The sequence below is a fragment of the Lichenostomus cassidix genome, chromosome 17, assembly GCF_008360975.1.
Source record: "Lichenostomus cassidix isolate B80296 chromosome 17, HeHo_3.0, whole genome shotgun sequence".
Classification (NCBI taxonomy): domain Eukaryota; kingdom Metazoa; phylum Chordata; class Aves; order Passeriformes; family Meliphagidae; genus Lichenostomus; species Lichenostomus cassidix.
The window spans coordinates 7,519,418-7,544,900 of record NC_139497.1 but is presented as its reverse complement, the minus strand read 5'-3'; the positions used below and the strand labels follow the sequence as shown (position 1 = coordinate 7,544,900).

The 25,483-nt window shown below is 47.8% G+C and overlaps 1 protein-coding gene across 4 annotated transcripts in view; it reads right to left on the bottom strand.

The window, feature by feature from the left end:
• ASTN2 (astrotactin 2) overlaps positions 1-25,483 on the bottom strand; it is a 370,770-nt gene that overhangs the window by 29,929 nt on the left and 315,358 nt on the right. The window lies entirely within an intron of this gene.

Sequence of the window (25,483 nt, the reverse complement as noted above, 5' to 3'; positions counted from 1 at the left end):
ATAGAATTATGCTGGTGTAAGCCAAGCTGAGCCCAGATTGCTGTGCCAAGCACCTTGTGCATGTGGAAATGTCAGAACATCACAGCAGAGGGAGGAGGAGAATTCCCTTCTCAACACTCGATCTTTCTAAAAGCAAAAGTGACTGAGGACTACTGAAACGAAGCACCAGCCCAGGTTCTTGGTTCAGACCCTAAGGAACAACCCAGTGGTATAACCAGCCCAGAACATCCCACTGTGAAGCTGGATTATCCAGGTAGAAGGAAAAAAACCCCTTGTCCCCAGCCCCCTAAACCGCATTTGCGTCTTGTCTCAAAATACACAACTCAGTAACAAATGTCCCCCCTGGCTACAGAAAAGAGCAGCAATAAATTCCTTTCCTCCCTGAAGGAATCCAAGCCTTAATTATTCATTTTAATGCTCCCAGCACGACTTGTTCTTTCCAAACTTTTTTCAGGCAGCTCTGTCACTGGCCTCTATAGCTCAACCCAGCTCCCAGCCCCGTGTCCATCCCAAATCCCAAGACAACTCCACAGGCAGGTTGGGTTGGCAGCAGGAAAATCCCTGCCTGGAAGTCACGAGAGCTGCCCAGCCTTGAGCAAGTCCCTCAGCTCTGGGTTTATGGTTTAAGCAAACAAACAAACCCCTATTGCTCATTTCCAACTTTCATTTCCATCCCTTTTCCTACAATGTTGGGCTGGATCGGGGAACTCCCTGTCACCAGGAGTCATTGAGAACAGACTCTGCCGTGACTTACAAACCTGATGAATCACCAGCAAAGAAGCAGGAGCAGAATGTGCTGTTGAAGTAGAACAAGGGGCTTTCAGGCTCGTAAACCCTCAAGCAACCTCCCTTCTGACCAGGAAGAAGCTTCACCAGGGGACAGATCATCCCAAGGATGAATGCTGTGGGATTTCACACCTTCCTGTAAGCAGCTGATGAGGGCTAGGAAAGAAAACAGCTGGGCAGAGAGCTGTGATGGGAGCTGGGCAAGGCCAAGGGGAGATTTGGACTGGGCAGTGCCTGGGTAGGAGCATCAGCCAGGACATCTGTGCCAGGGAGCACAAGAGATGGGATGGGCTGAGACAGGGAGAGGGTGGAACCAGACATGCAGGAGACTGGAAATGAGATGGAAAATGTCATGTACAATCACTGAATCAAAGAGGGTATTAAGGCCAGGTTGGATGGGGCTTGGAGCAACCTGGTCTAGTGGAAGGTGTCCCTGCCCATGGCAGGGTGGTTGGAATGAGATGAGTTTTCAGGTCCTTTCCAACACAGACCATTCTATGATTAAAACTGAACAGCTAACTCTCTCAAAGTCACCCACTAACTTTTGAAAGTTCATCTTCCATGGTCTTTCCAGGGAGTTTTGAGTGAACAGGCTGGCAGAGAGCACTGCTTGGACACTCAGGAGGAGCTGCCTTCCACAGTGGTCTGGTCTGCCATGGCTCAGACCTGTCCAGGCAGTGAAGTGCATTTCTGTCCCCCTGCACAGGAGGAAACAAAGCTCTCAGGGTCTGCCAACAGTGCCTCCACTTGTGTTGAGCCAAAACTCTTGCAATTAAAATCCACAAAGCAAGAGGGTGCTTTTTGCTCAATCTTGAACCTCTGGGGAATTCTCCCCTCTCATCGGCTCTGCTATACCAAAACCAAAGCAAAGAGGTTATGAAAACAGCAAAATAGATGCTAACAAAGATGCTGTAACCTCAGGGCCAAGGCTGGGAGTTTTTCTGTACCTGTATAAGCAGCAGTGAGATCACTGGTGCTGCCAGACTGCACGGACCATGGAGCAAAGACAGGGAAGGGACACCCTGGGGACAAGGCAACTACCCAGAGCTGTCAATCTGCAGCCAGCACAGGGAGCTGCTGTTCTGTGCTCTCCCCTGGGCAAAGCAGAGCACATGGAGGCTGTATTTGTTCATCTCACACAAGAGAAGGCAGAGACTGTTCGGTCCACAGTGCTCTGAGAGCAGCTGGAATGAAATTTCCTTAACGTTCTTTAGGAGCAGAAAACAAGTTATTCCTTAGATTTAGACTGGGACCTTGTCAGTGGAACAGAGCTAAGGCAAGAGCTGCTTTTGCTGGAATGGTGAGAGAATTATCATAAAATCACAGAATGGTTTGGGTTGGAAGGGACATTAAAGGTCATCTCCTTTCACCCCCTCCCAACCACAGGCAGGGACCATCCACTAGACCAGGTTTCTCCAAGCCCTGTCCAACCTGGCTGTGGACACTTGGGCCACTTGATTGACCAGTAATGTTGACCTGCCAAGGAAAAGTGATCCTGGGATCATGTAGCAGCAGGGAAACACTGACCCAGCTGCATGAGGCTATGTGAGAGCTCAGTGCACAGCATCACTCAGCTGTGCTCAAGACCAAGGCACAGGGAAAGCAGGAGAGAAGACTTCACAGGGAAAGAACAAAAAGCCAAATTTGCCAATAAAAACAGGGGAAAAAAAGGCCAAACAGAGACACACGACTGTGAACACATCAGCAGGGCAAGCACTCAGATGGAAAAGAAATAGTTGGGCTAATGGACAGTAATGGCAAGAGGAAATAAATTTGACATGGATAAATGGTTGGTCTCCCCCTGTGAAGGGCAAATAACCCAACCATCTTTTAAGAAGGAGTTTGATCACTTTATAAAAGGGATTACATGGATAAGTAGCTTGTGATGGAAAGCAAAGGGGCTTCTTTTTCCCGTCTGGACTTGTGTTCTCACACACCCCGCCAGCAAATATAAAGAAGGATTTCAGCCTCCCAAAGCAGCCCTGAAGCACAAACCTCCTAGATTGCCTGAGTATCTTTGCTCGCGTTATTAAATTTCAGAAACAATCCAAAGGTTCTCTGCAGAGTAAATGATAGCTAAGTAGATCATCTCTGTGGAGTAGGAGATATTTTATTGACCAGACAGACATCTGTGTCCTTCATTAATAGTAATAAATAATTGATGTCACACTAAATAAAGCAATAAGCTGTTACAGATATCAAGGACAAATAACTGGCTCCTCTGAGGATGCCTCACCTGTGTTCACTTCTCAGTAGTAAAAAACCCAGAGCAGAGCTCAATATCACTATGGGAAATGCTGTGCACAGAGCAAAAAATGTCACTTGCTGCTCACTTGCTGATCACAGATTATGGGGCAATTGTGCTCAGCAATGGGATGCTGACACTCCTAGGTATAAGGAATTAATATCCCTGCAGGGCTTTCTTCCCCCTCATTTCCATGTCTTCCCAGGACTGATCTGCTCCAAACCATCCTCTTCCCCAGGCAGCTTTTCAAAATCCATTTCTGCTCTACTAATAACTGTCAGGAAGATGGAGCTCCCTCCAGGTGGCATTTCCCTTCTCTCTCCAATGCAACCCCTTGCTACTGCCTCGTTCCCATCCACAGGAATGGCTGTGGGGTTTGGAAAATCTCCTCTTTTTGGTTTTCCAAGCATCTTGTACACTGGCTCTGGTGGTGTGGCTCTCCTGGAAACAGAAGGAAACAACAGCACACTTGGAGCTTGCAGAGGGGTCAGCCCCATTCTGGGAAGCTTTGCAAACTTCTCCTGGCCACAGCAGGCATGGCCAGGGGTCAACCCACTGGTGACACCCTGGGATAGCCCCTGAGAACTCAACCCCATGTCTGCAGGAGGAGGAGGAGCAGGAGGAGGAGACCCCCAGCTCAGCTGCCTGTCTGCAAGGCTGAGCTGGCAGAGTGCTCTCCAGCGAGCACATTCCCCGTGGCAGGAGGCTCAGACGGGCAGGAATGGGGGCTGAGGAATGAAAATGGCTGGCAGCAGAGGCTCAGACCGCTCACACAGCATCCAACAGCCTCAGCCTGCCTCAGTCCTTCCACTGCGGCCGTGCCAGCGCCCAGCAGTTGCGGACAGCAGGCTGGATGAATCACCTATCAACCATCCCAGCGAGGACAACGCGAGCTACGGCGCTGAGTTCCACCAGACTAAACAAGAGAGCGAGGCCAAGGAGCCTCCAGGAGGCTCGAGGAGCAAAAGGAAGCTCTGGGACCCTCGCGGGCGTTCCCACACCTTCAGCCCACATCCCCGTGCCAAGAGCAGCACGGAGAAAACCCAGGCGCTGCAGAGCAAAGTGGAAATTAAGACGAGAGGAGACCTCCCTGCTGCCATTCACCTTCAAGATTCCTAGAAAGAGCACAAAGGGGAAAGTAGGAAGGCACCAATGTCTCTGCCTTGACAGCTTCTTTACTGGGCTGGATGAAACCAACCCTGCAACGTTACCAGGCGCTTTCTCCTGATTGTGGTTTTCTCTCCCTGTCTTTCTCCCTTTTGCTTTTTTTCAACCTGTTTTCAATTTACTCTTGTGGCATCTCTGACTGTGACCTCATTCTGGTACTTAAGGAGCGGGGGGGGGGGAAGAGAGAGAGAGTGTCCTTTAAAAAAGAAATGAAAGAAATCATATTTTATTTAGTTTGGTTGGTTTTGAAGCTTTAGCAGAAGAAAGATTAACCTTTTCTGCCTAACTTAATGAAAACAAGGAGAAAGGCTGTATGGATAAATAAATATCTGTGTGGGTATGGAGCAGGCACGATCGTGTTACAGCCCCGGTGGAGCTGTAATGGGGAACAGGCGCGTTCCTGCGCAGCGGCTCCCAATTCCCGATCCATTTTCAAGGAAAGAAAAACAGAGTAGAATGTCAGAGGCCCAAGTGGGCATAAATGAGGGAGCCCAGAGAAGGCAGATGGGGCCCAGCGAGGACCTCCGTCCCCAGCAGTGACCTCCAGAGCAATGCCAGCGCAGCAGATGGAAAAAGAGACCTTACTCCACTTCCCCTTGCCAGGTTTTGGTTCCTGAAATGAGGAAACAAATGGCATGCCTGGCCCTCCAAGTCTGTCACCTTTTGGGGGTCCTTGCCTCACCCTCCTCTTCCCCTGGGGCTTTGCCTCCAAGGAGGGGAGGTTCAGAGTGAGGGCTGTGAGCAGAAGGCTTGGACTGGGTTTTTGGATGAGTGGATGGGGAGCACAGCTTTGTAGGGGGGTTCCTCCACCATGAGGTTGTACCTGGGTTTAATGTGCTTTGGATCTGGCACTCGGTGGGGAAAGGCAGCGAAAGGTGGTTGGTTTGTCTTGGAAATGATGGGCTGATTTAAATTAGTGTAACATAACTTCAGGCGACGGAGCTGTTCCGATTTACATCAGCAGATGGTCTGTCTCGCTGCCTAGATCATTAAAAGCAAACCATCCCTACTGATCCTGGTGGAATGATGTCAAAACCTCCTTCCCTACATGGCTTGCCAGATTATAAAATAACTAAAAATGCCCAGTTATTACTAAAAATTTTCTGCCCACATTCTGGGAGCATCCATGCACATCAGCCTCTCATGTTAGAGGGGAGCCTAAGTCCCATGCCCTAAAACCTCGTGGCCTCAGAAATAATTCCTTTGTCATGGTTTTTCTCAAAGACACATCCATCAGGAATCCCTCTGGCTGGGCCCAGGTTGTCTAGGTGGAGGCAGAAAAGCCAGTGATTATGCTGCAACTTCGGGCACAGCTTGTGCTTCACTTCCCAACTTGTACAAAGGTGCAAATTGCAGTTCCCTGAACAGCTTCACCTTCTTTAAGTTATGAATTTTGGGAAGATTTGCTTCCTATGTGTGCATGTTACCATATATTAATAATGATGAAGAGCTCTCCTCTGGGTCTCCATCTCCTCTAGGTTCCCATCACCAAGTCCCCTGCTGATGGAAGGCAGCTTTTGCAGATGGCTAAATTTAAGAAGCAAGGCTTTAGTTGAGCTAAGAGCAAAAGTTGCATTCCAGTGTCACAGAAGTCCCTTAAATGTCTTCACTGGTGCCCATCAGGGCTGAAACTTGCATGGAGTGACCATGTGGAACTGAGGGATGAGCTGTTCTTATCAAGAGAGGCCAGGAAGTGTTCTTAATTTGGATGAGCTGCAATGTTCTATGATGCACAAGGTTAATCATGAGTGTATTCTTCTCTCAGGGTCATCAACAGGACTCACTGCTCCTTCATCTGAGCTCTCCACAGACTACTTATCACAGGTCTTTCACAGTCAATATCGAAGACCTCAGAAAACAAGCTTCAACTCATGTAAAAACGCATCCCCAAGGCAGTGTGCTGCTGGAGGAGAGGGGAAATTAAAGCATTTCATTCTGTGCTGTGAGCCCTCCAGGATTCCTCAAGGTTCACTGGGTTGCTAAGGGTCAACCCCAGCCAGACACGAGCTGACTCTGCTACGCTCAGAGACATCCAGGCATGAGCCAGTTCCAATCTCAAAGCCACGTATTCACATTAGCACGGTGGAGAGTCCAAGTGAATGTCTCTATTCCCTGGGAGTTTGTCTCGGGCTCTGAAGCATGTTAAAATAATTACTTGATTTCAAGGCAAAGTGGGAACCCATTTGTGCTGGGAGTTGTGCAGGCACGAAGCAAAGCTTTGTCCTCAGATCCTTCTTGTCTGGCAGAAGATTTTGTCCATCACCACGGAGCGAGTTCTCACTCTCATCACCACAGATCTCGTTCCCACCCTCATTCTTGCTTTCCTTTCATATTTAGCTTCTTTAAAAGCAGAGATTTCTAACAATGGTCCTCTTGATGGTCCCCAAGGCCCATAGCTGGCAGCCTGTAGCAGATCCAGGGACTGCATGGAGCCTTACATTCACCAGGAGTCCCACCAGCCCTGCTCCAGCCCCAGAGCCACTCTTCTCCAGCATAAACTGATGTGTCAGACACTGCAGAGATGGCAGCAAAACCTGCATCATAACCTGGATCTCCTTGGATGCACCAGGGCACTCTTGCAGTTCCCGTGGGAATGAGTTACTATCTGAAAATCACTCCCAAATTTTGGATGCAAACACTGTGCCAAGGACCCGAGCTCCACCAGTCCAGAGGGCTGGGATGTTCCATCTTCTGCTGGGATTAGGATGGCTACATTTGAAGGGGAGCAGCTTCACCATGAGCCATGTCTGAGGACAAATGCTGGGAAGCTTCCTAATATACAAATATTGAAATACCAGCAGGAAGGGAAAGGAACAATTCCTGGAATGAAACTCAGTGTGCAATTAATTGCTAAAACCATAATTATCTTGGGTAATTTGTCAAATCAACTTCATGTAAGCCTATGGTGAAAAGCCATCAACTGGTCTGTGCTTCGTATTTCCTTGCACTTACTGGGAAAATAGAATTTTGGGGCTTCTATATTTCCCCTGTTGCCTGACCCTGTTCCCAGTCCCTTCTTACAATTCACAACCCAGTCCTGGAAAGTGGACCAAACCACTGCCTGTAATGGCAACAAATTTAAGGAAAATCTTTAAATATTTTAAATATTTAAATATTTTTGGCCCCATTTATTCTAAATAGAGGTCGTGTGCAGAGATGCTGATGAATTAGTGATAAGACTTTGGACCAGTACATTCTGAAGTGTTCAGCAAACCCAACTGCAGCCAAACCTACAGGCTGTTATCCAACAAAGACTTAAAAAATTGGTCCTTATGGAGGAACCTGCATGGAAGCAGACCTCTTATTTGGCCCTGCTCTGCAGTTTTGGACATTTGAGAATGGAGGGGCAGATCCTCAGCTCATAAAATCTCCTGTAGCTCCCTTGAAGTCAATGGAACAATAACAATTTACACTTGTTGAGTTTCTGCATCCTGGCTGTGAGCTCTTTGGAACAACGACACCATAATGAATATTACAGATATTCCTGATCACTTGTCTGAGGCAGACTGGAGAACAGCACTGTGTAAGAAAATAGAGGCTTGGTTTGCTATGATTTCCAAAGAATTATTGACCCGTATCTTGCAAACATTTACACATGTTTAGCTTTACTCATGTGAGTTGTTCCATTACACTCATGTGCCAGATAAACTAATGTACATGCTTGCAGGACCGAGGTTAAAACTTGAGCAAACACAGCGAGCTCTAAATATTTTTGTAGATACGTTGTTACCTCAGACTCAGAGGAGAAAGCCTTTCACTTGGCTGTGCCTCGTCCCATAATTCTCCATTTATCCAAGCAGGCATCACAAGAAAAGCCAAAGGCAATACCAAGATAAAACTGAAACTATAAGCAATTGTCTGACCCAACTCAGAAGCTAGAAAAGACTCACTTGGTCAGGACTAACATATGCAAGAGTTGACATCAGTTCCTGAACAAGGGATTACCTGAATTATTGGAGTACAACCCATTGTGACCCAAGTCACAACAGCTTTTCTTAACACAGCTCATGAATCATTCACTTACTGATTTTCCAGCAATGAAGTTAACGTTTTTCTTCACAGTTTTGATCCATTAGAAGGCACAAGAAAAGAGGAAAGAGTTGGGAATCTCTTGTTTGTGAGGAGTCTGCTTCAGCACCCATCATCATCTCAGCAATCCCTCCACCTTTTCCACTATGACTGCAAGGTGAGCCAGGATCTCCCACCCCACTGCAGTTCACAGGGACAAAACACAATCTCTGATTTCTTAAATCGAGGTGATTTCGTTTCCTTGGGGACCAAACTCATATCTGACATGCAGAGACTTTGGAGCACCCCATGTTAATAGCTCTGACAGTGTTGTTTACACCCCTCAGTGGAGATGTGAGCTCTGTTGTGGCACACCTGTGTCACAGAGGCTGCAGGGCAGGGACAGACAGCAGGCAAAGGAGCAGGGGTGCAGAGAAAGGGACTTAATTTTCCAAGGTAGCAGGGAAAAGGCAAATCTGAAGCTATAACCCAGAGGCCCAGTCCAGCTCTCTGACCACTAATAGCTGATTTTCATCTCTAAAAGACTATTAACCCTTTCTCACAAGGGTGCAAGCTCCAGGCACTGAGGGCACCTGCCATTGGCACACAGCAGGATGCTGGCATGGCCTGAATGCCTTCTGCCCCCAATTTTAAGCCATCCCAGAAAGAATGGCAAATCAGTCCTGTCATCCACAGCAGAAGGGAGATGTTAGTAGCCAGATCTGATGGATGATGTGCCCTGGGAACCCATGTCACCAAAGGCACTCTGGTGGGAGCAGCCCTTTGACTCCCAGATGTCCTTGGCAAAGTGAGGTATCTGGGCACACTTCCCACCCCAGGATCACTGATCCCTCCAGGATGCCTCATTGGGGACGTGTCATCACCAGCAACTGCGCAACATCTGACCACTCTGATGACAAAAGACAGATTCCCAGAATGAGCAGAGCAGGATTAAGCCAAGTGGTAAATGGATTCCAGGGCTGCTCCAGGATCTGTGCTGACGAGGGAAGCCAGGGCCAGGTACCCAACCCAGAGCTCATACAGTGAGGTTATCACTTCCCTCTTTTCTTCAAATCCCTAAATAGAACCCAAACATCACTTGGGCCATGTTAGAGAGATAAGATGAGTCTCTCCCATCCCTTGCAAAGCCTGAAATAGAAGCCCTGCTACTCCATATCCGAAGCATCAGGAGTAGGATGTTGACATTTAGCAGTAGGGAAAATTACCCAAACAATGAGCCCTCTCAGGTCTCTCTTCTCCCCTCCCTTTCCCCAGTCCCCTGGAAAATGTTCATAAAGTTAAGTGGAAAAAAAAAAACCTAACCAAAACCCCAACAACCCAAATCTAACCTTCTGTGGAAATAACATGTAGAGGGGAGTGAGTCAGGCTCTGTTAACTATGCAAGGATCACCAGTCCTGGAGACAGGGATGATTCACTAAGGCAGCAAGAACTAGAAGGTAGAAGAGACCAAACAGAGGGTGCAGAACCAAAGTTGTATCAAAGAAGAGAAGGAAATAAGAAATCAAATGGTTCCATGTTGTAAGACACCTTGCTCTTTATCAAACATCACTCAACTGACCTAGGATGACTCACTTGATAATGGTGAGATTATTCCCTGTGTGCTTTGTCCAGACTTTCTTTATGAGAAGGAGGGCAAACAGGCTGTAAGACTTCAATCCACCTCCATTTCCTGCTCCTCTCTCTCTTCTCCCCCTTTCTGAGATGCTCACTCACTGAGAGCCTCATCTCCCTGTTGCTTCTTCTTCCACTGCTCCTTTCCCACACCCATTCCCTTTAAATTCGCAGCATTATGAGACTCTGTTTTCCCTATAAAAGATGCCTTCAAGGAGATGAGAAAAGCAGGGCCTGTTCAGGAGCACAGCATGTCATGGGGAGGCCCTCCTGGATGCCACTGGCACAGAAAGTACATTGTCACAAGAGATGGAGAGGAGAATATGGGGCTCAGGTGCCTGGGGCGAATTCTACCACTACAATGATCTCCTGCTATTCCTCCATTCCTCCTTCCTCTTCAGCTGCCCCCCTCACCCTCCTTTTATCTAATAACCATAAAAATTCAAACAGAAAATACTTGCCCTGAAAAAATCCTGAACACCAAAAAAAAAAAAAAAAGAAAAAAAAAAGTCCTCCTTCTGCACTTCACAATGAGAGCTGTAAAACTTTTTCTGCTTGGAAAATTCTCCCGGTCAGTTTTTCCTACTGTTTAATCCCTGCTTTGAGTTACACAGAATGAGTAAACACATTTTATAAGGTTCTAATTCATACCTAACCCATACAGTTTATAGCTTAACATAGTAAAATACACACACACACAGAAACACATGCACTTTTTATACACATACACACACACATATATATATATATATATATATATATATATATATATATACACACAACCACTGACACACAGGGATAAACCAGCCTTGCTCCCACTCCTTGAGCCTTCCAGCAGCAGGTCTGATCTCTGCAGCATGTGCTGTGCCTTGAAAGCAGCCTGAGGTGCTGAGGTGTGAGTTAGCTGGCTTGGGGAGTGATTTCCACCCCAGATTCCTGCAACCTCCTTTGTAACAAATAATTAGTCTTGGTAAGAGAATGGTGGGAAGCACTGCTCCATCCTTGGAGGACTGAGAAATGCCACCACATGATATCCCAGACACAATTTTGCCCACTTTCTGCCCAGCAAGCACCTGGAGTGAAAGCCATAGAGGGGAGCAGCCAAGGCTGGACAGGAGGAGCTGCAGGGGCTGGGATGCCATGTGGCCACAGCCAGGTGCCCAGCCAGGATCATGGAATAAGGGTTAAAAGAGACCTCCAAGATCATTCAACCCAAGCTTTGACCAATCACCACCTAGCCAGCTGGACCAGAGAACTGAGTGCCCCTGAGCAGGCACTGTCACATTCTTGTTTTCCTTCTCTTCATTCCTTCCACCCATCGCCGCTGTTTCAATTTTTCAAGCGCACTGATCAGCTTGAAGACTCAGCCTCTTAATTCTGGGAGCTTTTTAGATGCACAGTTCCTCCCCTGGTGTGGAAAAGCACTGCAGGTCATCCATGGCATCCCATGGGCACCATTCAAGGCCATCCTGGCCACCCTGTGATAAGGCACAGATAAAAGCCATGACTCATGAGAGCGGCTGTTTCCAGCCATCCAAAATGGGAGAGGTGGGCTTCAGACCCCATAATGCCATTTTCATTTTCCTCCTCCTCCCAAGAAAATAAACCAAATGTTTATTTCCTGAATGCACTGGTCTGAGAAAGGGCAAAACTTCCCTGTGAGAGCCAGGTGGCTGGAAAGGGAAGGCAGAGGCAAATATTTGCCGAATTTGTCAATGAGCTCTTATTCCATTTTTGTTATTAATATTTATTTAGATATAATAAGAGAGAAACCTTCACAGACCACAGCAATGTGGGTGATTCCACTGTTATTCTCCTCGTGCCAGCTATTGGGAGGGAAGGAGGAGGGAAGGAAAAGCAGAAGAGTGAAAGAGTGTCAGGGAGTTTGCAGACAATGTGGAGAAAGTCACAAGCTTTCATCTTGGCTTAGCAGGAGATGGGATGCATGGAGAAAGCCAAAGCATCCATGAATGTGTGATGGGCAAAGAGGTTGTATAGCTCAGCCTTCCTTGCTGATATTCAAGGCACAGGTGTGGCTTTGAGACAGAAATTTATCTCATTATAGAGCCCTTTTTTACCCCCTTCTTGTGATGAGATGGAGGCAAGGAGAATAAACTGCAACCCCAGGTTCAGTAAATTGTGTGAGATGAACATGATGCATTTCTTCAGTGAGACAGTTCATTCCCTAGGCAGGAGAACTGTGGTACAATCTAATTTATCTGGGTATCCAGAGGCACCATGATGCGACACAGGTAATTATTAGGTAAGCTTGAAAAGATGGGAATTAGCAGAATTATACAGCAGGTAAGGGACTGAGTATGGACGGATGAAAACAGACAGTGCTGAGAAAAGAGTGATGGGAACTGAGTTATCCCTACCAGAGCTCCTCAATGATCAGCCTTGTAATCAATCTTATTTCTCACTGGAAATACAGCAGTGATTTTAGCACCGATGAACTGGTGCATTATTAGGGCACCAGAGGATCAGTCAAAAGAAATTAAAATAACTCGAGGGCTATAGCAATGAAATTGAATGGATTTTAATATTTAAAAATGCAAATTAAGTTAAAGATGGACATAAAATAGTTCTTTTGTCAGCGGGAACTTCTCCAGACAGAAACAAAGGAGGAGAAGGATGAATTCCTGGATGCACTGGCTGGTCTTAGCAAAACCACAGGAGAACTGGAGGAAAGGAAAGGAAGCTCTTGGATCTTTTAAAAAGGATCTTCCAGGTGAAATTAGGAAGAATCAAATCCTTTGACAGCAAAAGGCTCAGAGTGGTGGCCTATTATCTGCCTCACCAGAAAATCACAGACTCTCCACTCCAACCTCTTCAAAGTGGGACCAAGTGTGGGGACAGAGCATGGCTGATCAGGGTTGAATTTTGGAAAGCTCCAGGGACTCCTCCCTGAGCCACACAGGTGCTGATTAAATCACCACTGCCCAGAAGCTGAAATCCCACTGGACTGTGGCGTCCAGGAGGAAAGTCCAGGGCACTACTGGGTCCCCAAAAGGGCTGGAGGAGACAGCTGGGATCATGTCCCCTGTTGCCCTCCACTGGATAGCAGCAGAATGTCACACTGCTGTGTCACGCCTGGGGACAGCACATCCCCCAAGCATCTCCTCTTTCAGCTGGGGCAATGGGCTGTGCTCTGGGAACACAGCAGCTGAACTCGAGCTCTGTTTTTGCTCTGGCTGTGTGTCTCGTGTAGCAACAGCTGGGGGACATAGGTTTGCTCAAACCACAGCCAGACGATTGGAAATAAAAACGATATTCATATATTAATTAACATCTGGTCGCTCGTCTAATTACACGATACAATGTGCATGAGCTTTTTGTTCCCTCCATATTTTATGCATTGAATGAAAACTAAACAAATGTTGCAAAAGCAGCACTGCAGAAGCAAAAAAACAAACAGTATCCAAGTCTGTACTTGTAACACTTACTGACCCATCAGTTTAATTAACATGCAAAGGAGGACATGACTAAATCATAACCATGAAGCTGGTGGTGACACTGAACTGCAATTAACATCCAGCCTGCTCCAACCTGGCCATTTTCCATTCCCTTTGCATCTATTCTTCATAAAAAAGTAAATAATAATTTGTTAAACTGAGCAGCTCAGGGCCTGATTTAGCAAATTATTACTTAACCATTTTCAAAAGCTACTTTTAATGAAAACAGGCCCTAAAAAATGGCTCTAAAGCACCATCCCAAAGTAAAGGAGCTGATGTCACCCTGCCTGTGCTAACCATCCAACAGTGGCTGATGCTTTCTGCCATGCTTTGGGGATGGAAATAGAAAAGAAGGAGGGGGGAGCAAAGCCAGGTTAATGAAAAAAGTCATCACTCAGCTCATCACATGGCAGCATGTGCATGTGGCTGTCCCCTTGCAGGTGGCAGGTGTGGGTGACCAGACAGCTGGTGGCCCTCAGGGAGGTGATGGGGACCGAGTGCATCTGCACAAGGATGTGGTGGGCAGGGAAGAGAAAAGCTGTGGCTGCCCCTGGATCCCTGGCAGTGTCCAAGGCCAGGTTGGACACTGGGGCTTGGAGCAGCCTGGGATAGTGGAAGGTGTCCCTGCCATGGCAGGGGGTGGAGGACCATGAGATGCCATCTCAAAGGTCCAGTTGCCACCAACTTAGTCTCAGCTACCATGACCAAAATCACAGCCAGCACAAACCAGCAGCACATCTCCTGCAGAGCCACCATGAGAGCTGGAGCCTACAGGCTCAGAGCCCACCACCCCAACCCCTGGGCACCAACCAGGCTGGAAAGCACAGGCAAAGAGCAAGACTCAAGCCAACTTTTCTCTCCAGGGATGTGTGCTTCAACTCTCCCTTCCCTAAATGGCAATCACAAGAGTTCCCTGTCCCAGAGATGGCTGCTCAGAAAAAAAACCAAAACACAACAGATGAAATACAGATGGAATAACACCTCAGAGCAAGAAGTCAGATATTAATCTGCAGGAGTATTCCACTTCCCTCACTCAAATTCTTGATGCCACCTGGAACCAAGAGGGGTTTGCACCTCACTCCCTAAATTGGGACACTTGGTAAGCAAGAGCTTGTTCTCTGTTTGTGTCTGCTCTGTGGTCTTCAAGACAGCTTCAGTCTTCAGGGCTCCTACCCTCTGCTCCTTCACCAGCCTCAGGAAACGTGCCAGGAGGAAGGAACAGGGAGAAATCCGGAGGAGACAACTGTCATGTGAAACCCTGGCACGAATGGCGCAACCGGTTGCATGTCAGGGGGCTTGGGAAGGGGTGGTGGGAGCTGGCAGGGTGGGCAGTTGCTCAAAGGAAACCACAAGGACTGACCAAGCACTTGAAGGATTCCATGCATACCTCCCAGATACGCCGGCAGTTACAAAATCCCTGCCCGAGCAGGGTGGCGGCATGCCCTTGGGGAGGAAAAAAAAAGGAGAAAAGGAAAAAACAAAACCCCAACCAACCATTCATGGGGCAGACAGAGGGCTGCAAGTCCTCTGCTTTCATGAGACGCCGCAGGCATCAAGACATCGCTGGCCTGGAATTTGGGCTATGCTTGCGGTCCGTGAGGCGACTCTGAAGCCTTCGTCCCATTAAGCAACATTACATGATAATGCTGCAGCACTCTCAGGCTGAGGGAGAAGGAAAACAAAACAGATGACTCTGGGTGGAAAGGCATTGCTGTAAACCTGGGAGGGAGAAGAACATTCCTTCGGATACTCTTTTTGGCTGGTCGTGTCCTTCCCTCCCAGCTCCCACCTCTCTCTCCCTTTCCCCCCTCCTCCTCTTGGAGAATTGGTGACAGCAAGGGTTTGTTGGTTTTTTTTTTTTTTTTTTACTAATATTTCCATATTAACTAGAAAAGGAAGAGTGTGAAAGGCCATGCGCAGCGGTGGCAGCTAGACAGTGGAATCTGCAACTGAAGGGTGGAGTTGGAGCACTGGAGAGGTGCCGGTTATTTATAGGGTATGAGAGAACACAAAAAATGTCTGGCCCCTTTAAGGCCCCTTAATCCAAACAACCAATGGAAAGGAAAAAAAAAAAAAAGGGGAAAAAAAGGGAAAAATAAAGGAAAAAAAGGGAAAGAAAAAAAATTAGGAGAAAAGGCACCTCTGTACCAGACTGTTAAGCATGAAGGACAACCAGGGGATGGCCTGGCATGGTCCTGTCCCATCCCTCTGGCCAGACATGCACCCCTGACAGGGCAGCATCCTGCTGGAACAGCAGAACCAGCACTGGGGCACAGAGCCCTGTGCTCCTGAGCAGCCCCGAGGCACAGCTGCCTCAAGGGTGGGACGTGGCAGCTGTTTAATCCACGAGACAGCAGTGCTGGGCTGGACACGAGATGAATGGCGAGTTCAAGAGATAGCAAAAGGGACAAGCAGAGAATGTCGGAAATACGGCCTGGAAATTCCTTCTTCAGTCTCCATTCATGGAGCAACCAGGGAGCTTTGCACTCTGATTTGAGAATAAGTGCTATGAGATGTGGCCAATCACTGCCCTCTCTCATTTTGGGATCCATCAAAGGGAGGATCACCTGTAAGGCCTCCTCATGTCCAGGTATTTCAGTGCAGATGTGAATGCTCTGGGAAAGCTGCAGGCTGGACCCTTGTCATGTCTGGTCTAAGCAGGGTTATTTGGCTCCAGGCCTGGAAGATCAAAACTTCCAGCTCTTTCCTAGGATTTCTGACAGATTTTAGGCCATCTTTCCTCTATAAGATGTCTTTCTTGGAGAGGAGTGAGAGAGACCTCAATGCAAAGAGGTGCCACACAAACCATGGTAGTTTTATGCTCTTAGTAAAACTCCTTTTTTGCTTCTTTCCAAAGAAAATGCATGAGGTTATGCCTATTTTTTCTAAGCAGGCATAAGGGAACTGTGAAGAGGTCCTGGAGGACACTCAGCACTTGGGTGATTTAGTGTCCAACAAAGTGGGTAAGTCATCAGCTTCAATGAATATACACCTGGAACCAGGGAAACTGAAGACAGACCTTTCTGTGGATAGAAAGGGGTCAGCAAAGAGATTCAAAAGCTCGAGCAGATGACAGTGACACTAAATCCTCAGGTCTTTTCACAAGCCCTGCTCTCATTCCCTAGGATCCTGTTGAACCCATGAGCCTCCACTAATAGGTTTCATTCTCCTCTGCTAGTATCAAATAACAAATGTCAGATCTCATATGGGAATCACTAACAACATAAAAATGAGATTTATATGGAAAGATGAAGTTCAAAAGAATAGTTACAAACCCCAGAAAGGTTTTGTTTTGTACCCAAGCACACACAAATAAAGTCAAAGCCAAAACAATGCTGCTCAGGATTGCGATCACCATCACCCATGACCTTTTCCCACCATCACTGTGATTTTGAATGCTGGACATTGGCTTCAAATTAATTTGCTGAAACTGAGGAAAATGCTTCCCTGATGTGTAAATAAGAAAAGGCTGAATATGCATGAGGTAATTTCAAACTTCCTTTGACTCCCTTTAGCTCCAGGAGCTCCAGAGCTCTAGATCTGCTCCCAGCCATCCAACCTTGTGAGAAGAATGACATAAAAGTCCTCAACTGCCAGTGGATGACGCTGGTTGAGCTTTTCTGGTGACCACAGAAATGCCTAAAGCATCACAGATCTGGAACACATGGAGGCACGGGGAGGTGAAAAGACTTGGTCACGGTGGGGCCTGGACAGGAGGGGTCTCAACACAGCTCCTCAGATGTCAGTGCCCCAGGGAGGCTGGACTGACATCAAGGAGAGCAGTGAGGAAGAGGAGGGCTGAGCCTCTTCCTGCTTGTCACAAGGCGAGTCCAGGAAACTCGGCCCTCGGCTCTCCTCCTGCTCTGGACTTCAGCCACTGGCTCCTCCAGCTTGGAGAATCTGTCAGCACACCTCAACCCTCGAAAACTGGGGCTTGAGCCAAGGCCCTCAAAGGGGAGCAAAGGAAGGATGGGAGACAGAGTCCAAAAGTGTCTTTCCGCCCTAAAGGTGAGCCCTTTGGAAGAGGCTGCAGTCCCACATGCTCTGCCTGGGGATGACCTGCCAGTGGCTGTTTGATATGTGGAGTGAATGAAAAAGTTACCCCCACGCACGATGTTCCAGCACCTTTCAGCACCAACTTGTCTTTTCCTTTATCTTTTTTTGTTTTAAACACAGACTCTTGGGAAAGCAACTCAGCAGAGCAGAGACAGAATAGAATTGTCTTTTTTTTTTGGCTTCCAACGCAAGAATGCAAAGCATTGTCTCTCTGGGAGGAGAATTAAGTATGGGCAAGTGTTTTGGCAAGAGAGCCACAAAGGAGAATGGAAGGCGAGGATGAGGCGGGGGAAGAGGAAGGGAGGGAGAGCTGGGGGTCAGATGGATGGTTTTGTCTTTTATAAATCTTGGATGGGGAAGAGGCACACAGATGGCTTTGTGTTTTAAAATGATTCTAATAAATCAACTCCATCATCATAATCAAAATGCCCTTGTCTCTCTCTTTTCCCCCCTCTTCCATGGATCACAGCTGAGCAGCAAGGCTGGAGCAGGAGTCTGGTGAGAGGGAATGGCAAGCACTGGAGGTGAAACCTGACTGTGGCGAGGGAGTGTGCAAACCCCTGCACATGTGTGAGCCACCACAGCACTGGCCATGTCTGAGAAAACAAATGACACAAGCAGGGCAAGGAATGAGCACAGGAGTCTACAGATGGCAAGGGTGGGCATTTCCCAGCAGGAGCCTGGATATTTCTAAGAAAAGTGCCCATACATGCAGCAAGAAGGTCTGAGTGTGAGAGTGAGTCTGAAGCTATCTGCAAAGAGATGAGCTGCCCTGATGGTGGGGAAGGAGTGGGAAAAGGCAGGGTCTTGTCTCTCCCAGGCGGGAGCAGACATGCTGGGGAGGAATGCTGCGTCTCCATTCCAGCACTCCGACTTGGCTGTGAGGAAGGTGCAGCCTCTCCTCCTCCAGCCACAGCCACCAGGCCTGGTCCATGGGGGAGGCTCCTGCAGTTTGGGTTTTCCATTTGGAGCTCCACGTGGCACCAACTCCCATCGGTTTCCTTGCCAGAGGGAGCCAGGTGGAGAGAACAATAAAAAGCAGAAGGCGCGGGGCGGGGCGGCATGGTCCAGAGCGGATGCAGAGGATGGAATTAATCAGCTGTCCGGGAGGAATATTAGAGCTCTTCGGCTTGTCGTCAACGCCTTCTCCTCCTTCCCAAAGACAGACACAATGAGAGACCAAGGAACATTTCCTATTGTTACAGGGGATTTGTCCACAAGGTCCAGCCCCATGTGGAAGTCATTACCGGCTGGGAGTGGTAGGTATCTGCACAGAACATGCAGCGGGATGGGACGGGACGGGATGGGATGGGGGAGGGCAACTGGGAAAAAGTTGAGAGACCAGAGAAGATGTGTCGCTGCCTCACTGATTTAAGCATCTCGAGGGAGGTGGTCACCACAGCAGCCTGGCTCCAAGGCCAGAGATCACTGTGGGCTGAGGTACAAAGTGTTTTGCTTTGTGTCACCCCTTGGGCTGAGCCAAAGTCCTGAGTGCTCCTGTGAGAAGCCATGAAGAGTAGCTCAGCGCCAGTGGGAAGGGATCATGAATTTCACTGCTGCTACTGAACGGGGAAAAGAGGGACAGTTACATCAAGGCTTTCTTTTCCCCTCCTCTGGCCGTCCCTGGACAGAAAATCAGAGTGGCTGCAGCAGCAGCAGCTGGACAAAGCACGAGGTGAAGAGCTGACCACTTCCCACCTGCATGTCCTCTTGCTCCAGCAGAACTTGGCCTTCAGGATCATGCATGGAAGAACGTAATTATCCGTGGGTGAGAGCCCAGGACTGAGTGATCAGAGAGAGTCAACCCCTCCGTGCTCCCAGGGGAAGGCAGATCCTTTTAGGCATGTTAACATCTAAGCTCAGTTTTTTCACATTAAATCATATTTACGACAGCAGCATCTCCAGAAGTGGTGATGTCAACATCCCCAGGACAGCTGGAGGGAAGGGACAGCTCAGAAATCCATGGGAAATTCACATCCCAACTCATTTGCTGCCCTGTCTCAGTCTCCCTGCTCCTGAGCTGTTGGATACTGAACGGGATTGAGTTGAACAGATGTTGCTGTAGGTAAAACAGTCCTGTGTACAACAAAGCTGACCTCCCCAAGTTCTCTCATGTCCTCCCCAGCCATGAGGGAGCAGATAGAAACAAAGTCAGTCATGCAGATTGGGGTAAAAAGTGATTGTATGAAGCCCAGTTGGGCCATTAGGTCTGACAGGAACCTCATGATGCACGGGCAAGAGAAGTGAGAGAAAAAAGGGCAGGAACACAGTCCAGGGCTCTACAGGGACACAGCCTGTGGAACAACCAGTGTCTGGTGGGGTTTTCAGAAGGCTCCAGACACAACTACCACACTTAGGGATGGGTACAGCAACCTGTCCCAAACCACACCTCCCCAAAAGCACGGGGGAAGCAGGAGAGCACAGATGTGGGGAAAGAGGAGGAACTCAGCCACCCCAACATGGTGTAGGACATCCTGGACAGCTGTCCCAGCAACAGTTTCTTGTGCACCACAGATTAGGCAGATTTCTCCAATTTTCTGCCCTCCTGCTCCAGCCCAGCCCCACCACACCACATTTCTCCATCAAACTCACTGCCCACAGGAGCTCTCACCAAGCCATGGGGACACCATGCTGCGCTGCTCCTCTTTAAAAAGTAAAACAAAATAAAACAAGAAAGCTTGTTCTACTTCCATGGAAATTATCAGCGGGAAGCTCGGGATGCTCAGCTCGTTTATCTCCAATGAATTTCACCTCAATTGAGCAGGATGTCCTCCCCACAGGACAGCGTTCAGTTGGGTACTTCTACCAGCATGAGCAGCGCTGCTTTTCCTTGTAAACACTGTGAACATTCTCCTTAATTTATGTCCTACAAGAACTCATTTTTACCAACGTTTATGCATCATAACACATTGCCCTCATCCTGCAAATTCTCAACATGGGCACAGCTTTGTGTATGCCTGAGATCTCCCAGGTTCCAGTGAGCTTTTCAGCAGCAGCTTGCTGAAGAGGCTGGAGCTGTGCTTATGTTTTATGGATCTGGAAAAATTATTACATAGCAATAGGGTTCAAACAGGAGTCCCCAGATCCATCAGATGTTTGACTCGCTTGGTACATGCAGTCTAAAATGGAAACGGGATGGGAAACATAATAAAATGTAATAAAAATGTCTATAAGCATTTCAGGTTATTGAAAATAATCTCTCTTTGTAAGTTCCCTAACTTTTGAAAGCGTGAACATGTATTGTCACAAAGCTAGACTGAGAAGTAGCTCATATTTAATTTAAATTTGCATTGTTCCAATTACACCTACAAAATACACACGACATTTACATGTAAAAATACATTATTACACTGTAAAATATATTTTTATATACTTTAAATTAAATTTGAAATTGAAATCATACTGAAACTAAAAGTATTTGTTTGCCATATGTATTCAGGGGACATGCCATCCTCATCCTGTACTACCAAAGAATATAAAAATAAAGCTAAATATTGAAGCCATGGAGGATTATTTTCTCTTTTAACTGTTTTTTTTCTCTTTTTTTTCAGCATCAGCTGAATTTTTGGACCATCTTTTTAACACAATATCTCCACTGTGGTACTGGAGATGACACCAGCATGGTGTGGATCTGCCCTGTTCAAGGGGGAAACCCATCACCCCTCCAGGAAAACGGCTGTGATGGCTCAGCTGGACAAAGCCACCCCCTGTGACAGCGAAGAGGCCACTGCCACCGTGGGGAAGGCAAACACAGAGTCCCCACTGTCACCAGCCCACAGCATGGTGACCTCCCAGAGCTCCTCTCAGCACCTCTCCCACCTCCTTTCCCTCTCTCCCCCCACTCCCAGCTCTCCTTCCCCTCCCCTCTCACTCTCTTTCACTCTCCCACCACAGCTGGTTAAAATTACGCTGGAATTTTGTTTTTCTGTCAAGTGAATTTGGACCTGGTAAATCCCTCCCAGCCATTCCAGTGGCCTCCCAGCGAACATCCAGGCTGGATGTAATGCACATGATTTAAGGAAGGTGCTGCTGGAGCTATTTCCCAGCACGTTCACAGCACGGGGCTGGGGGCAGCCAAGAGGGGTTCCTGGGCTTCACAGACACCCAGGGAGGGATGTTGGGGTGTCCACATGAGGATGGAGCAGGAGAAGGAGGAAAGGTCTGAAGGCATGGCCTGTCAGCTGGAGCAGCTCACCTTGAGAAGATGATGCAAAACAACCCTAAAAATGACAGCAAAGGAAAACAAAAACATCCCAGGCTTGGAGAAATCTCAGCCCTTTGGTCTGGAGAGACCACAGGAGCAAACACGAAAACCCTCAGGTGAGGGAAGCAAACAGGGAGCTGTGGCACAGGAGAAGAACGTGTTTTTTGCTAACCCAAGGGAGGTGATTACAACATTTTATAACAAACCAAGGCTCCAGGCTCCCAGTTACACCTGGGGGCCACCAGTTCTCAGTGTGTTAGAGTCACCTCTGCCTCGAGCTGGCACAGCTCAGCCCAGGACAGCTCTGAGTGCCAGGGCTGGTGGGTGGTGGCACCTGGGATGGGACATGGCCATGGCCAAGCCTGAGAGCCTCCCCTGCTCTGCAGCTTCACTGGGGAACTCAAACAATCCCAAAATTGGTGTCCCACCTCCAGCGTGATCCCCAAGGAACTCCAGGATCTCCCAAGAGAACAGGCTGAAGTTACAGGCAGGACTAGTTAGGAATGTGAGATCACAACCAGTTTTACAGTAAAAAAGTCCTTCTATTAAAAGTAACAGGTTTAGAAACAGACATACAGGTCAAAGAAATTTTGGGTTGGGGGAAGCAAAGTGAGGCAATCCCTCTGGTAGCATTGAAACTGCCCTGTTGTGACATTTTTGGAATGGAACAATGCTATTCTAGCCTTCAAAATTACTTTTTAAAAGACAATCACCAATGGTTAAAAATACTAAGTTTTTAAAAGGTCAGGAAGAGAAAAAACTTTTCACTTTTGCACAACAAAACCTCTAAATTAGCCCTAAGTGGGTTTTATGAGTGGGCAAGGATGGGAGGTAGGGGCTGTAAAGGGCAGATTTTATTTAATGGAATATTTTGAGTTATTTTAGAAGGCAAGAAGGGGAACTGTTCCTTTTGGCCATAATTAAATACATGCATGTTGTGCATACATACACATGCATATATCCATACACACCTCTTTCCAGACTCAACCTCCAGGCCCTCTCCAGGTTTAATTAACACCTGGTTGTGCTGGGCATGTAGACATGATCCCTGTCCTGGACAGTTCCTGATCCCAAAAGAACAACCAAAGGATGAATTCGGATCCAAGGGGCAAAGCAATATCTTAAACCCCCCCTCCAAAAAGCTCAGCAGCAAACCTGCAAGCACAATCCAAGGAGTTCTGGGTATCACTCAGTGCATTATACACTTGGCCAAGTGCGTGGAGGAAAATCTATTTATAAGGTGATGAGTGAACAGCTGAGCATGGGGTGGGTTGGACGTGAGCATGGAAGAGAGCAGAGAGATGGGCTGTGCACGTGTTTGTGCCCACAGGCACGTCTGCCCACCTCCTGCACAGGGCCAGCAACCACCTCTGAAATCACCCAGAGGAGGTGTAAAGAAAAAGAACAAAATCAAAAGCTGAACTTGGGACCAGTCCATATTCCTCCTCCCCTCACCCCAAACACGGCAATAAAAATGGTAAATTAACTTCGAGGCATTTTTTTTTCCTCTTAGTCTTTTCTGAGATGATATGAGAATGTTTTATATGTAATCTAGATTTATGGCTTTTTTGTTTTCAGTTAAATGCAGGGTTATGAAAGAAAAAGAAGTCATGTTTTGGTCATAAACAGAAAACACACAAACAGAAAATCATTTAGATATTAATATTGCAAACCTGACGCCTGCATTTTTATGTGTATATAAATATATATTCACACACACAAAAAAGATATAGAACCAAACCCCATGCTTACACATCATGTTTATATACTACATCTAAGTGTACTTATAGAGAATTCCCTTACTGGCTCTTTTTTGGTGCTTGAAAACATGCCAGTAAAAAGCCAAAATGTCAGTAAACACAGTGGATGTCGTCACTGTTTTCCCTCTTCAGGTTGGTTTCCCTGGTGTACAAAGGTCAGCCCCAGCTCCAGCATAAATTATTGCTGCCTATTTGACTCATAATAACATATCCAAATAATAACCAACACATGCTGGATGCTTTATGGATGAATAATTCCTACCCCAAAGAACTGGCAATTTAAACAGTTTCGATGTAGCAAAACTGGGAGAAAAGTCACATTGCCCAGGTTGTGTGGTCAGGAGCAGAGTAAATCCTGTGCTCAAGGAAAACCTCCAGCACTGAACCATCACTGCCAGCACCTCCACTGCTGGACCCAAGGCAGGAGAAGCACCTGGGGAACATTCATGGTGGGCAAACCTCTGCTAAAACCCAGGGAACCTTTGGGTGCTTTGACTTGGAGAGGAGCTGTCGCGCTTTGGGACACCCAGGAGGGTGTAGAGGCGCAGAGTGGCTGCCAGTGGATGTGACACTGCCTTTCCCCTGTGGGATGTGACCAGGCTGTCACCTCTGCTGCCCTGCAGGACCTGCTCTGGCTGAACACAAGGCTGACACCCCTCCAGCCTCCAGGGCTCCCCGCACGTGAGGAGCACGAGCACAACGCCGGGCCATCCCCGCAGCACATCCTCAGCCTCCGCTGCTGGCTCCCTCCCTGACATGTAAATAATGACATACCATTTCCAGGGCTTTCCAGCCTATTACGCTGCTCTTTGGACCTTGCCTCCCATCCGAACAGAAAACCTGCGTCCCTGTGTGACCCTCCTGGCGCAGCCAAAGCAAACCAACGTGCTATATTTGTTTTTCAAGCCCTGGCCAGGAACGATTCCCGTAAGGCTCAGCCTGGCTTAATGGAGCTGTGTCTGTGCTCTGCCTCTAAGCCTGCACTTGGCCACGGGGATGGAGCTGCTTTCTTGCTGGCTCAGGTAGGATGCAGAGGGGTTTGCTGAAGGTAAAAGTGAGAAGGAGAGGCGGCAGAAAGTGATGGTGGGGCAGGGGAGGAGGGAAAAAAACAAGAGAGACGAGGGAAAACAAGGAGGAGGGGCAGACAGAGCGTGCTCCCAGCCTTCCCAATGCATTGGGTCTGTTCAAGACAAACTTGGCTGGGCAGCAGGAAGCAGGGAGCATGGTGGAAGGACAGTGGGGCTGCCTGAGCCATCACCAGGACCTCATCACCACCTGTGTCACACCACCACACTCATCCCCTGCCCTCTGTTGCTCCACCACAGCAGCCAGGATGTTTTTCTTGACGCAGATGCTGCTCCCCACTTGTTTCATTCACCCCAAAGAGTGATGTTCTGACACAAGCATGATGAGATAAATCTTTCCCTAAAATAGACACGTAGGATCCTAAGCTTTTCTCCATCATGGTAAAACCCTGTCCTGTGTGTCTTGTGAAGCCTCTTTCCACCCACATGGGTACCTGCTTTATTGTACAAGTATCTACAGTACAAAGAGTCCTGGATGCCACCAGACCACATGCAGAGCCCCACATTCAGACTGCCCTGGCAGCAGGGCACAGTGGGACTTATTTTTCCAGGAGACACCTCTTCCCAGCAGGATTTCCTCACTGGGGGCACTGAGCAGAGGAACAAGAAGGTTTGTCCAACCAAGGATGTTGCAGCCAGACAAGTGCATGGCCACAGCCTGCACTCAGAAAGGAATAAGATGTTATTTAGAGAGGTTCATAGCAAGTCCTGTTAATTGCATTAATGAGGTGAATGTGTCCCATACATTGGTGCTTGTGCAGACACCAGGACACTAGTCCTTTCCACTTTTTTGAGGGGAGGATGAGGGAAGCATGGCTGTTGGACACAGATCTCCTGCTTAGTGTTGAAATCTGTCCAGAGCAAAGCAGGAGAAAGGAGAGACTGGATCTGCAAAGCTTGGCTTAAAAGCCAGAGCAGGAGCTGAGCTCACTCAAAGTTTGGATGTACTCAACTGGGAAAAGATTCAGCTCCTTAGGAAGAGAATGGCCACAAAGTTTGGACCCAGAACTAAACTTCTACTCAGTTTGTGCTGCTGGAGCTTCAGGGTTTTTGTTGGGACCTGTCCTGTGAGGAAGCTCATTGC